Source organism: Haliaeetus leucocephalus, unplaced genomic scaffold (genome assembly GCF_000737465.1).
Source record: "Haliaeetus leucocephalus isolate CR32 unplaced genomic scaffold, Haliaeetus_leucocephalus-4.0 Scaffold273, whole genome shotgun sequence".
NCBI classification, from domain to species: domain Eukaryota; kingdom Metazoa; phylum Chordata; class Aves; order Accipitriformes; family Accipitridae; genus Haliaeetus; species Haliaeetus leucocephalus.
The window spans coordinates 4,750,167-4,765,890 of NW_010972709.1; positions in this window are offsets into that span (position 1 = coordinate 4,750,167).

The window sequence follows — 15,724 nt, forward strand, 5'->3', positions numbered from 1 at the left end:
GAAAATATTATTACAATTATTTTAGGTCTGTTTTAAAGAAATGAGAGTTTGGAAATTATGTTTACTGCAGTTGGTGAATTATAAGGGGTCATGCATGTGATATAATAAACTGCCTTTAATAAACAACTGATTTGTGTCCTATTTTCCAAACATGTTTATCAGGAAGGCTTCACTCTGGCTTTGAAATTTCACTTTGATTTTTAAAGTAATACTTCTCAGCAAGACTAAAGCTTCCAAAAAAACAACAGCACCTTGAAAACAAAAGCCGACATATTCAGACATCTATGCAAAGATATAAACAAACACCTTAGAGACTGAACAAAATCAGTACATACAATTCACACAAGTGTGTTCCAAGGAAAATGACATTTAAGTGAAGTACAATGTGCGTGCTGTCCCTTTCAGTATCATACTAGTACCTCCTCAGAAATGCCACACTTCTGCCTATTATCCCTACGTATTGCTCTTCCTCACCCACACTGTAACTGCAAGCAGACTTTTCAGTAATATGGCTCTGAAATTTAGTACGCTGCATAGACTGATCAGCTCTTCTAGCAATGAAGAGCACTAAACCTTCCCCAGTTTACACCCAATGATCTAAACCCAAAAGGGATCCAGGCCACATCCAAGCAGATGCAGCAACCTACCCTGTGATAGAAGACGATACAAGAGAGTTTCATGTCTCCACGGCCAGCAAGAGGGGGCAAGCAAAGGGGCTACCCAACCTCAGAGCCTTTCACTGACTGCGCTTAGGGATTAACGTCTGCAGCACTTTCTGGATATTTAGTAGGTGGCTGTCTTTTGTTACTGGTGTGAAGTACATTCCCCTCTATTTTATACTTCCTTCATCAAGGTCGGACTAAGAGCCGAATCACACAACCCAGAGAATACATCATATCAACCAGCACTGACCAAGGAGGCTACAGTTCCTCAAGACTATCCTCACAGACCCTTCTTATTCTGTGTTTTGCACAGGAGATACTCTGTTGTATTTTTATTGGCTAGAAAATTAATTATGGAAGAGTGTTATAGATACTGAACTTAATGCCTATTAAATTTTTTGGGAGGACACGCTTTTTATTCAGTACTCTGCTGCACATATGTGTAAATATTTCTGCAGGAAAAAAGGTACTGAGCATGTTGCCAAAGCAAAAATATATGCAGAGCTTTTATAATAAAACAAAAGATGGATGTCTTACTGTGTAAAATACATCCTTACTAAGGATATTTTCACCTTGAATCCCATCAGCCATCACTTTCAGCTGAATTCTGTTATTGTTTGTGTGCACTCAAACAGCAAAGGATGTTTTACACAGCTACAGTTTTGTAACTGCTTGCCCTTGGCCTAGGCCCATTGGAATAAGCAGAACTAGTAAACACAAACACAAACACTGCATTTCTTTTGTTATCTGAATTTAAGATGTGATGAGTTGATTTTTTTTCTGAGTAATTACAAAGCATTCTAAGTTTTCAAACCTTAATGACATATAGCAAAACATGACTTACAGGATAGAAATAATAATAAAAGCTCTCTAAAAATTTATAGCTTCCTGCATGTTGTAAAAATGCCTCACACATTCATTATATCTCCCAGTAGAAAATTATTTCCACGGTATGCTTTAATGAATGTGGAGATGGTTTCAACACCTAGATGTTGAGAAGCAAAACTATTATTTTTCTTACTGATAGATTGAGGCAACCTGTAAGCTTTCATTCATTTAGTAGCTGGAATATTTTCAGACACAAAGCTAAATACTACCCTTTCCTTATAAAAAGGGAAAATTAAAGACATTGTTTGTACACTCAGTGCTAAATTTTGATTTCTCAAATATGGATAATTAAAAAAAAGGGGGGAGGTGGGTGAAGAAAAGCCACAACCTATCTAGAGCACTGAATTACTGAATAACTGAATTTGGAATGCAGAATTAATTTTAAATAGAGAACCTAGAGAACCACAGTTGATTTTAGCCCAACTTAACACATCTGTATAATGACTGGGATAGCTAGCATTAAATAATATTTTGTCCATAAGCCTGAAAACCATAGCATAGGGCCTAGTCAATAACAACTCAACTTCACTTATGTAAAAACTTATTTAATCCAGGCACAGATATTTTTCCCATCTGCACGTACAAGGAGAGGTACCTCTGTCCAAAGCAGAGCCTCTGGGTGTCCTTGCAGAATGAAGAACAGCGCAGCGCAGAAGTGGGTCCTGTGTAAGTTGTGCTGGTCTCGGTACGCTTGCGAGCGTTTCAGTAACTGAATATCCAGCTGCCACTCTTAAGAACTGAAGTGGAAGAAAAAGAAAGTCAGGGTGACTGAATTAACTTTTCAGCATGCAAATCTATCTAACTCTGGTCACAGGTGACCGACCGTAAGAGCGTTTCCTGAGCAGCAGCCCATGCTGTCAGACCGCGTCCTTCGTGCTCTCCAGATCGTGAGTCTGCACTCAAGTGAGGTTGCAGCAGGATCACGCCATTCCATACAGACTGCTAGCATTATGGTTACGGTCAGTATCATACCGAAAGGACACAGGGTATTCTAATGCCTAGGGTAGTAATAAAGGTAGATAAAAAGTGACAAAACCATGTCGCAATACTTTGTGGATTTTTAGCTCCATTTGCAAAAGTTTTCAATTATTCTTATGCATTATAAAAAGAATAAATTAAGATTCCCAAAGGGCAACTCCTATATTACATTTTTACTGCATAATGAAGCATTCCAGATTAATAACTTTTCACCAGCACTAAGTTCAGTTCATTTCCTTATACATTTCCTAAAAGTCTAAACACAGCAAATAGGTATTATAAGCATCTCTGTGGAGATTAATTGTTATTAAGGCTTTACTCAGTTCTGTCATGAAATGTAAAGATTTTCCTTGAACTAAACCGGAAATAAATCACAAGCATTACCTTTGATGTAATTTCAGCCAGGTTTTTGTGACATCTCTGAATTGCATGGGGGATATGAAAGTGAAATGTTGTCTGAGAGTAGTTTATTGCTGTGAAGCTCCTCTTTGCATCTTTTTTTTCTGCGTCCAAACTTTTTTTTTTTTTTTTTTCCAGAGAGCTAAATAATGTGGTATCAAGAACACTGCAGTCCAGCTTTTCAAACAGGGCTGCTTACGGGCCCATGCACATTTTGCTGGATGTCTGGTCTAAACTGGACAACGCTTCTTGCCCTTTCCCCTGACATGCTTGCATAATTCAGATCCTACGTCCACATCAAGATCGTTTTGCAGATCAATGCCAGATGCGCTGTAACATAGGCATGCCTGCTCTGAATATCCGTAGCTCCCAGAAAGCAACAAAGAGCTAAACTCCTGGCAAGGGAACTAGCAGTAGCCTGTGCTCCCAAGGCTATCATCTCAAACAAATGATATTTCTCCTCATCAACATTATTAAAGCCTTTGTGTCCTCTGATCTATTTATCACTGTCTGTCTTCCTTTTCTCATATCACACATCCTGGCCTAACCAAATTCTTAACATTAAGCATCTCTCATGAGGCAGCGGTTACAGCCTTCCTGTCTTTTCCAGCTATACACACATAATTAATAATAATAATAATAAAAAATAACTGTGTGCAGCTGGATGAATTATTCATAAGTGAATATACCAAACTGCTTGACATCATCTTCATCTTCATATATATCCAAGAAAGATGACTATGTATCTTTCGAAGTCATTTTTCTATTAGATAGAAGAATAAGGTTTTTGATGTGTGCACAGTTAAGTACAGTCAAGTGAGCATAATGCAAAGCAAAACTTACCCAAACCCCACACAATTTTTGCCAGACCACAGAGCTGACTATGCAAGCAGAAGCTATTGCACACATTACCAAAGGAGTTATGCATGCATATTGCCCACAAATATAGATTAATTGGTAAAGCTGTGTAGATATGCCCATTTTCATTTCTTCTTCCATGTATGCTACTTTGCCTTACAATTTACCAATGTTTTTATATATAACTACTCATTTCCTTCCTTTCTGCAGAACTGCAATTTTGGAAACTGCCTAAGTAGGTGAATCTTTTTTTTCCTGTCTCCATCATACTGGGATCATTTTAACAGAGTAGAAGAAAATGCCACATAATACATTTTTCCTTATTCTGTCTTACACTTTAAAATACAATTATAGTCAAAACGTGAATCTAAAAATGGACTCATGGGACCAAAGCCTCAGACACCCTAAACTGGCACAGATTCATTCTTTTCAGCAGAACTGGAGTCTACAGCTGAGAATTTGGCATAGAAGCTTTATATCAAAGAATTCACTTAAACCTGCAATAGTTTCCAAGGAAAAAGTTTTCCGGCTTACCAGCCTGATAAACAAACTTGTAAATTTAGTATCAGTGTCCTTGATATTGTGTAACCAGCTATAAATGATTCTGTAAACAAAACAACTAACAATTCTATTACTGATGTATGAGCCAGATTCAAAGCAGAATCCCCCAGCTAAATCTGCCTCCCATGTTTGCAGGACCTTGTTTTGTACAGTAAACCACGCAAATACAACACAGAGTTCAGGCAACAGTTTACACCGGTACACCAGAAAATTTATCGCTAAAGTTACGGACTTGACTCCAGAACATAACTGTACTTCTTGACTTTTTATCCCTAATTTCTCTGGACTCAAAGAAGCATTTATTTTTGTCCTGCAGACCTCCCACAACATTTATGCTGGTCCTCCAGGAAAGACAGCAAGAAAAATATAGCTCTTCTAGTGAGTGGCCATGACAACACAAATAGCAGTGCTAAAGCTGGTGGTAGAGAAAACGGAGACTACAGTGCAGGATACAGCCTTCTAAAAGGTAAATTAAGTCCCTGTTTAGATCTGCTGGACATGTGGATAAAGCAGTCTGGCACCAAAATGAGTAACCCGACAGAGAATAAGAGACAGCTCAAAGTTGTTGAAGGAGCTGTGGCTTTGAGCATGCTTCTGAGCAAATCTAGTACCTCTCTCTAGTTCTAGCTTTTAAGCAAGATGTGTGCCAATACCTGATACCTTAGCCAGTCACCTGCTTTTAATAAATGTTTCTGACTTTCACAGACAGTTAAATACTAAGTTTCTGACTATCTTCTCAGTAGCAGGAATACAGATAACAACTTATGTTAAATAAAGCAAACTCTGAAAAAAAGTCAAGTGCATTTTTACATCTTTCTCATTTCCACAAAATGGGATCTACCTAGAGCTCTAATACCTCTAGACTTCTAATAACAGACATCTAATATCAATACACAGTAAAAGCAGGTGGAATTATCTAGGTCAAATTATTTTCCAATGTATTTAAAACATGCTAATGATATCTCTAAGTGATGTAAACCAGTGTAGCTCCACTGATGGCAATGGTTCTAAAGGAAGGTGAGGGCTGTACAACCCTGTCTGCTAACAGTCTAGAGGATATGTTACCATTTAGAAACTTCACTGGGTAACTTGGAGATCGACTGCACTCTTTCAGCATTGCTTTTTATTTCAGAGATTCTCCTAACATGACTTACCAGAACAGTGTTCTGTTTATTAATAATTACACTTATTCCTATAGAAACAAGCAAAAAACCCAGAAATTACCTATAATTTTCCATTGCTGAAGTTCAAATGCATGATTGTGTTACTGAAGTAAATCCCTAGGAATATCTGAAAAATTATATAATTATCTCCAAAATGTGCTAATAGCCTTAAAGCAAATGGGTTTTTATTGCATTTGTTACTTGCGACCTCTTAGCTCAATAATTCAGGAGAAGGTGACTGCAACCACTTTCAATCTAATGGAAGGGGTAAATGCTGTTTGATTTGTGGTTATTTCTGGCAATTTCAAATAATTATTTCTCTAAAACAGAGAAAGTGATACTAGATAGAAAGATGCACAGCCAAAATATTATGTAGCCACAGGAAAACAGGAGGTTATTACTTTGCTACAAAGCAAAGAGACACTAGCAACGAGTGAGAGCTCAGTGTGAAAAAGGAGTCTGCATATTCTTCAGAATGAAAAAACCCTGTGCCAAAGCAATGCTTGATTTATTAATAATTGATAATCAATATGAACGTTCACTGATAATTAACAATTCATTGATTTTTTCTAATGGAAACAATTCAGAGAGGCCCAAATCCCCTACTTTCCAGCTTGCTTGTACTAATAGGCACTACCACAGAAATGTGACATTTTAAGCCTTGCCCAACACACAGAATGTTCTCCATACTCACTTTTATTGAAGAGATCTACAAGTTTGCAGTCTTTACCCACAAAATACATTGTCTAAATGAGATTCTGGCACAACAGTTGGACCTTCTTCCTCTGATACATTATTTTTACCACCAGTTTGGCATCACAAACTTTACCCAGTAACCCTGTCTGGTTTTACAAACCCAAAGAGTGACATTTTGCAAGGCTCTTGGAGGAAAGGCAAACCAGCATCATTGCCAAGCAGCCTCAGCTCTCTTCTTGCTGAAACATGTAGGCAGGGGAAATAGGAAGCATGGACTGTGCTGCAAAAGCAAAGCTCGCTAGTAGTGAGAATAAATGCACAAGCAATATGAATTTATATCTGTATATTGGTATACTGTCATACACAAATATGCACCTATGCATATGTGCATTACAAAAGATGTAAGAAAGCTCTACATTTGCCAATTCCTTTAGAATATACTTGCTAGCCCACTTACTCATGTTGTACTATCACCTTCCCCATGTCTTGCAGTTCAAAAACTCCAAAGTTAGTTTTGCTTTCATTACAAAGACTGCTTCTCCTGCCCCTGCAAATTTCTGCTTTTATAAACTCTGTCAAATAATATGGCTATTTGGGGTTTCAGTCTGCTTGAAAAAAAAAAGATCGTGGTAACAGAGACCCCAGCAGACATCTTGCTTTGTAACGTGTTTCATCTGCCCTCACATCTTTTTATTAAACAATTCATTGTCTGATGGGGGGGGGGCAAGGGGAGACACAGAACAGAGAAGAAATTGATTTTAGAATTCATCATTAAATGCCCTTGGGTTTTTTCCTTCTCCCCCCATCCCTTTGTTTTTCTAATAACTGTATGGCATTGTCTGTGGACAGAATCAAAGAGAAAACTTCAGAGAAGTCAGATCATTGGAGGGCTGGTGTCTATATGTCTGTTTTAATGCTTGAAACTTTATTATATAAGGTATTTTCTGGGAACTCTTCATGGAAACTGATTTTTCAGTACACAAAAATATCCACACATTCATGCACATACAAAAAAGGCTTTTTTGCTAAGTGCTCTTGAAGCGTATGGGCTGGGATGGCCTTTTCATCTCTACTGGTTGGCAGGTCAACCGCCTTACTGCAGCGCTACTGTGGACTCCTAAAAGCATTTGCGGCTTTATGAACAAACTGATATAAAACATGTTAAGTCTGACCCTGCAATTATGTTGCATTGAGCAGGATCAGCACAGTTATTGCCTCTTGCAATCTTCCCTTTGTCAGTTCAAATGCAAAGAGCACTGGTAAACATTAATGGCAACCAAGTAATAGTTAAGCCTCAACATTCATTTTTAACCTAACTATTTCAGTAAGTCAGTCCAGGGACTGCCATTTAAAGATAATGAGACAGCTGTCAATGGCATGGATGTGTTGTAATCACTCAAAACTACATGGAGGACAGAGGAATCGGCAGAATGTCTAAGCTAATTTTATAAAGAACCCAGTGTCCTCAATCACGTTAAAAAAGTCTTGTGGGAAGCACTCACTTTTCTGTGTTGCTCTAATGCAGTATAAATAAAGAAATAAAACATGTAGATGTCTCCCATCATAGAGATTACCTTGGGTTTGTGATTGCAGATAAACATCAGTAAGTATATGTAAATACGCATAGGAAATGAAGTTTTCCTCCATGGACAGAACATTTGCCTGGAGAAATACAGTTGGACACTCTGTGAGAAGCAGCCCTCCTGTGCTGCAGACAGAAAAGCCTGATCTGGCACAGTCTGGATCACCTCTACTCCAGCTGAAGCTAATGGAAGCAGAGAGAACCCGACAGTATCACCCCCAGCCAGTTCCCAGTGGCTGAGCGGCAATTTCATAATGACACCTAGAAGGCTCCTTACAAAGAGAAGTAATACTACAACTTCAGTGCCACCAAAGCTGGTTATTTATTCTGCAGAGAACATGTAGCAATTAGTGGGAGCCTGTCAAACTATGCATGGCAAATTACACGCATCATGAATTTTGGGTTGTTTTACTCCTGTTTTCTAAATCATTAAGAACTAATTCTGATCTCCCAAGAACATATTTTTAAATTGAAACACTGGCATATAATTTCTGGTTTGTTTATGAGCCAATCACTTTAGATATCTTAGCTATAAATTTTATGATTAATATTACAATAGTACTCACATTTTCTCTTCAAACATGGCAAAAGGTATTGGGTGTCACCTGAGCCCTAACCCAAAGCACAGTGTTTCTCTGATTGTCACTTCTTATTTTATATCACATCTGCAGTTTCTATGTCTCCCCTCCAGATCTGTGGACTGATCTCTAGATTTGCGTGGAACAGAAATTTCAGGACTTCAGTATGGAGTAATTGCTCAAAGTTATTGCAATTTTACATAATTTTCATAAGCATTTTGTCCGCACACATTTTTTCATGCTCTCCTGACATTTACTCTAGATACCACTTAATACAGTGTTTTTAAACTGAAAGCATATGCTTTGGAAAATTGCTTCTCAAAGCATTACACCCTTCATCTCCCACATCCTGTGATTAAAAGGTACAACTTTTCCCAGCGACAAAGACTTGCATCACATGCATGTAACATTACCTGCCTTCATACCTATCAGGATCATTGTGTTTGCAAATTTAAAGTAATAATTTCACTTATATTTAGTGTGGTTATTACATAGTTTAACGACTTCATTAGCAAGATTCAAAAAGGCCATTAAACACCATTTTTCAGTTGTGGAGAATAGAAAATATAAGAGAGAATGAAACTAGCAAAAACCTTAAAGCTGGTTGTAAAATTAGAAAAATCTCCCATGGTTGCTGATACATGGTGATCATTCTTGTAATTTTAAAATCAGTTATTATTGTAGGTTTGTCTATCGCAAAGTGTGATTTTTTAGCACTACACACCAGTTACTGGTGTGAGTCCTGTTCTGCTTTCCTGAGGTTTTTGCTTAAGGTAATTACCATGTGAAACCCTACCAGAAGCAAAGCAGCGAGTAAGGTCCAGGACACGAGGTTCTCATTCACAAAACTTCTAGAGATACTTGACAGAAGCTGGATTGACTAGAAGAGCCACTGGTCGCTCAAATCCAAACCTATTCCTCAACTGCTTCCAGAACCTCTTTTTAAAATTTTTTTTAATACTTAAAACTAGCTCACAATTTGGAGGTGAAGGGCATTGCTCTTGACATAAAACCTCAGCATCTCAGTTCTGTTACCTTACAACTCAGCTGTTGTACCGTTCAAACCATAATGAAATGCTAACCACAAAGCAAGGACCGTTTGTATATTTGGTTTCTCAAATGGAAGCTGGGGCCTGCCTCTCCTGTAATTGCTGTCAGGTTGAAGCTCTCCTCCTTTCACAGCGCTTTCCAATGCAGCTGGGAAAAACTGTAACCAAGCAACAGCCGGTTCCTGGTCCTGAGCGTTCACCCGTGATTGACATGAGGACTTTCCAGGTGGAGCTGGCTCCCATCACTGCCGATACAACGGGCAGGGCGATGCCCCGCCAGCAGGGAGCGTGTGCTATCCCCCCCCTCAACAAGCAAGTCCTCTGGATGTGACTATTGGCACTTAAGAACTCTTGTTCTGCTGGCTGTGGGTCAGAAGACTTACCGGCCAAGTGTTCGTTCTCTGTCAGACTGGCTGCACGCATGGCAATAGGGGATACAAGTACTGTGGAGGAGCACCAAGTCGTGGAGGAGTAGGGGACAAAGAAATCATAGTTTTGCCACTTAAGCCAGTGCAACTCCAGCACAAACAAGACCTCTGCATGGCGGGTACATTGGTATGTTGTCACTTATTGGTCATCTTGATGAGACAAAATGTCTTGATCTATTTCCCCATAAGGAGCAGGGTCTATATCCACATGTACAGCTTACGACTGGTACTAAACATCTCTTGGCTCCAAGGGATCACTTATCTTCTTTCTGCTGTGTCTCCAAGCCTGAATGCTAACACAAAGGCTTTAAGTTTTAGTTTACACAGACCCTAATCAGTAAGGTATTTCTCAGAGAACTTCTCAAGCCAAAAAGCTATAAAGGAATTTAAATCATGTCTGTGGTGTAGCATGAGAGCTCAGAGTTATAATATTCTCTATCTTACACGCTGTGTCTGTTTTTATCCATCTGTGTCAATGAAAACACACAGGGAGCCAACAACTCTAGCTAGAATTGGTGGGAGCTGTAGGTACAAATAAAAACCAGTTTTTCTCTTTAGTATATACAACATATGGAGCAGTACTGTAGGTCAGGAGAATTATTTCTCAGCATTCTGTGGGTAGGATTCTGATAGTGGTTTTATTTGTTGGTGTTGCAAGCTTCAAAAGAGTTATGACATTATTGTTTCTTTCTAGATTGCCTTGATTGAGATCAAAGTTCAGGGGTTGTATTATGTTACCCAAAGATTGCTTTGCTCCTGTTCAAAGAATTGCATAGATCTCTGCCGAGCAGCTTAAGAAGCAGTAAGCCTTGACTTCATTCTTGCTAGTATTAATGAAAATCGGGAATAGAACAGTGAAACACAATTAAGCTCGTGTAAAAGAGAAGAGATTCCAGCCCACACAATTCTTCATTGTTTTTCTGCTTTGGTTTTTATGCCTAAAAAGAAGTTACTGAAAAGATGCAACTTGTTTCAAACTATTTTCATTGTTATATTGTCTTTCACTGCTCCTGCTTTTCAGGCCAAAGACTTTCAGGGTAATTCTGACTTCAATGCCCTTTATACTTATCATATAACTCCACAAGGGAGTTATTATATGCAAGGGATAATTAAGCATCTTTGCTGATGGTAGTCTTTGACTATGGCAAGATTCTTACAGTACTAGTCTTACTTTCCGAACAATTTTGTCATTTGCTAATTAGAATCTGGCCTTACGGTCTTTTAGAAACATTTTCCTGAACTCATCTTATTATCCAAAACTTCTCTGTGCATTTTCCTAGCCATCATATAGCAGCTAATTGCTAATGTATATATTCACTTATGACAGAACCTTTCTCCTAAGTGAGGACTCCTCTCCTACTGCCCTCTTTTCCTGCAATGAAAAGTTGAAACCTGTTGCCCTGAGAAGAACAGAGAACCGATTTGTTGTCAAAGAGAACAGTATTCTATTGCTATTTTAGTGTTTGTAAACTTAATTCTGAGGATGCTGTATGTAAACGTCCTGAAACCTCCTAGACAAGAGCCATCTGAAAGTGAGGGTTATGCACAGTTGAGAAGATGTATGCTATGAAATACAAGATCACTCCAAGGTGAAATCATGACTTGGAAGCCACGGAACAAAATTCAGGGAAATGGAGCAAGATTTAGAGCTTAATTGTGTGAAAACTCTATTCTGTTTTACTTTACACACATGGATTTTCCCTGTAAAGCTAAAGCACTACTTGAATATTCAAAATTAAGCACACAATTAAATGCTTTTCTGGATTCTAGCCAGACTGCTCAGCAACTTGCTGTATTATCCCTCTGGAGAGCAGTTAGTTTGTCTTTTGAAAGCCAATTTGTCCACCCTTAATGAATCACTTCTTGCCTCTGTCCTGCGTTTTATTTCATTGGTTTTTACATACACTTTTATGAGCTGAAACGACCATCCTGCCACCCTTCAAACACTTCTGACAACCCAAATATTCAGCCCAGAGTAGTGTTGAATCCAAACTCATGGCAGATTCAAGATCCATAACATTACCTCAGGAGTACAAAGTGTGAAGTGCATAATAGCACTGTCTTTGCCAAACTTGAACAAAAAATGAAAACAGAAAATTGCAGCTCAGGAGGATGAAAAGGGAAGTGAGTCAGCCACCATCCCAACTTTATCACAATACAATGTTTCTGTTCTGCTCTACAAAAATACAAAACACAAGAGAATATGAAGAAAAATCATCACTAACAGGCTTATATACTTCATAAACACATACCTAAGAGAACTGCAGCTCTGCAAACAATCTGCCTATGACTGACAAAACATCTATTAAATCAAACAAGATGCTCTTGGCACTTCCAAAACAATTGAAATGAGAGGAGAAAGGATGAAGTAAGGCACTTGGGCCTAGTGAAACTATCTGAGCCACAGGGCCCTCTAAATGTTATTTTTTCCTCATTGTCTAGCAATTTATTTTGCTTTAACACAGGCATAAAAATTTTTGACAGCCCAATTCTCTTACCCACTAATTATTTCTCATGATAAAATACACACTGTACGGTTCTTAGTTCACCCCTTCCCATCCTCACTACACTAAAACTAAAATGTCTGACAGTTACAAGAGATATCAATGCCTTTCCAAGAAGGAAAAAAAAAAAGTTTAAACAAACTACAAAGCCTTTGCAACTAGGAAATACCTATAAACTCAACCTATCAAGAGCTCAGTCAAGCCTCTCAAACACCGGAGAACTGTATAAAAGTGTTCAAAAAACCTGTCCCACCATAGCAGCAAAAATTTAGCTCTTCCTTTCCATGTCACTAGCTACACCCTCCGCTGCAGAGACTGCATCTGAGACATTAGCAAGCGTGCTTCCCATCTGACTGGCGCAGCGGCAGAGACCTGAGCAGCCCAAAAGGCTCTCGTGGAAGTTAAGGGAAGAATAAAGAGGAATTAGGATGTGAGTGAGATGTTTTAACAGCTAAACCAATCCTTCTATCTGATTTAAAATGAGGCTTGTAATACAGCTGTTTGCTTTTACACCTCCAGTTCCCCTATCTGATCATTATCAGCATGATAAAGCTGATGAGAAGCACTCATCTGGGTTTTAGCCAGAGATTAACAACATCGTAGCTCAGGCAAACTGGTAAATGAATGACGGCACAGTTCCATATCTTTTAGCTTGTTAAAAATTGCCGCTTAGCTTTCTATGAAGTAATTCCACCACAAGATATATTTTTCAGGAGAGGCATGTTAAATCTATGGTAGCGATGCACATTCTGTCAAAACAAGGAAACATTTTGCTTGCATTACAGCAATGAAACAACTTGCTGAAACACCATCTGAAACAGAATGCTCCAGCTCATCAAATCTACTGTATATTCATTATATGCATGAATACTCCTCGTAACAACAAAAATTAGCCCGTGGCTATGAAGAAAGTATAAGATAGCAAGGCAGATTTTATCCTTTTACTCACTACATGACTTGTGGTGGAAAGACAAAGCAGCTGTTGTAAGGACCATACAAAATCATATGCCATGCTTACAGTCTAGAAGAATTGAACACGTGGAGGCGGATGGAGTACAATGTCTCTCCCCATTTGATAAATTTGTCCCTCCCCTTTGAATAAATTTGGTCACCTCCAAGAGTTTTATTTCTGACAGTCTTTGGAATTAGCTGTGCTAGGAAAGCTGCTGTAGGAAGTGTTAGGAGTGTCCTTAGCTGAAATGGATACTGTAATACTGAATGACATTTTATATTTTTGGCACAAAAATGGCACTTAGTTATTTTAAGCTATCACATTCCACCATGCAATGGCAGAGGGAGCCAAGATGATAAAATACCAGCTACAAATTCTAAGGCCTATTCTCTCCATCTATTTTTAGTTATTCAGGTTGCTATCATCTCTTATACCATTACTAGGAGAAATAACATGACAGACCAACAATTCAGTAGAGGGACTTAGAGCAGCCTGTCAAGCTCAGGCTGTCAGAAAGACCCAGTTTGTTGGTATTCAAATTACTGGCAAGCTAGATGACCTGAATGTAGCTCAAAAGGCAAAAAAAACCCAGAAATCACCTACCTTAATAACCAAAGGAAAGTCACTGCAAGAGAGTTTGTAGGAAAATAAATAGTGATGAACTTATTATCTTCTCCCTACTATCTTCAGTTACCAAAAGAAAATCAAAGTAATATTCAGGTTATTGAATTCCAACAAGATACCCATCTGTGCAGACTTCCCTCAGATGAAGACTAAATAGCTAAAAAGTGACCCTGGAATTCTACTTCTGAAGTTTCTAAAATCAGACAATTTCATAACTGGATCTCTGATACCTGTGATCAGCTATGACACAGCAAATTCTGAAAAGACACGTTTTTGAGGGAACAAGAAGAAAAGTTTTTCGGAGGTTAGCAATAAAATGAGTGAAATGGCTCTCAACCTACCTCAAAAATTGTATCTATTTAAAAGTTCTGGCTATACCTCAGCACAAGTACACATAACCTTTGATACCTTCATTGTTAAGATTTGCCAGTTAAGAAAGTGCTATTATCTGTCTTTTATAGATAGGGAACAGTATACAGAGAGCCTAACTTGTTCAGTGTCATAAAGGGATCACGTAGTAGAGCTGAGAATTAAACTTTGTTCTCATAGCTCTCAAATAAGTGCCATTGTTCGTGAGTTCTTTAAATAAATAGCATTTAACAGGGAAAAAGAGGAGGCAAGGGAAGAGGAGTATTTTATCATCAGAGATAAAGAATTGGAAGTGTTAGCAGGAACAAAACTCAATGCAGTTTAATGTCGGAAAGTACTATAAGGGACTTTTAATAAATAAATTAATCTGACCACAGGGAAGGAAAAAAACAAACCCAAAACCAACAAAGAGGGAGGACTATTTTTAATTCTATATTTAAATGGAAAGCAGATTATGTTTTTAATATGAAAGAGAAAATCAAACATTCATTCCTGAATAAAGTTGGAAGTGATATCGGAATGTATCATAAGGTCTTCATAGCATTTAAAGGAAAGTTCTTCTGATTCAAACTCAATATCCATTCTACAATGTTCGAAACGATCAGCAAATTCCACTCTAACTACATACATTTATTATGTTATCATTTTTATAATGATAAAAGCTAATCAGTAAGGAGCTGCTCTGTGAGAATGCAAGGTTGAAGAGAGTGTTTTTCAACCTGAAATAATCAATAATTTAGTTTTGATCAATTCTGATTTCTATGCAAATCAATTCCTTAATCCTGGTCCATCTATTAACAGAAGCCCACACTGAATAAACTTGATCACGCAAGTAGTCTAAATTACATTCAGGCCTGTAACTCGATAGTAAAGTGAAAAATTATCCGTGATGGTCAAAAGCTGATGGACTCAGTCACTTAGATACCAGGAGTCTGGCCCACTGAGAGCATTAGAAATACTGAGATCTTAAGTGTGCCCCCAATATCCAAGAATAAATGAAGCAGCACAGGGGGTGAAGTGCTTTTGATATCTTAAACATTTTTTCAAAGATAATGTCGTGGTTTAACCCCAGCCAGCAACTAAGCACCACGCAGCTGCTCACTCACTCCCCCCCCATCCAGTGGGATGGGGGAGAAAATCGGGAAAAGAAGTAAAACTCGTGGGTTGAGATAAGAACGGTTTAATAGAACAGAAAAGAAGAAACTAATAATGATAATGATAACACTAATAAAATGACAACAGTAGTAATAAAAGGATTGAAATGTACAAATGATGCGCAGGGCAATTGCTCACCACCCGCCGACCGACACCCAGCCAGTCCCCCAGCGGCGAATCCCCGCCCCCCACTTCCCAGTTCCTAAACTAGATGGGACGTCCCATGGTATGGAATACACTGTTGGCCAGTTTGGGTCAGGTGCCCTGGCTGGGCATGA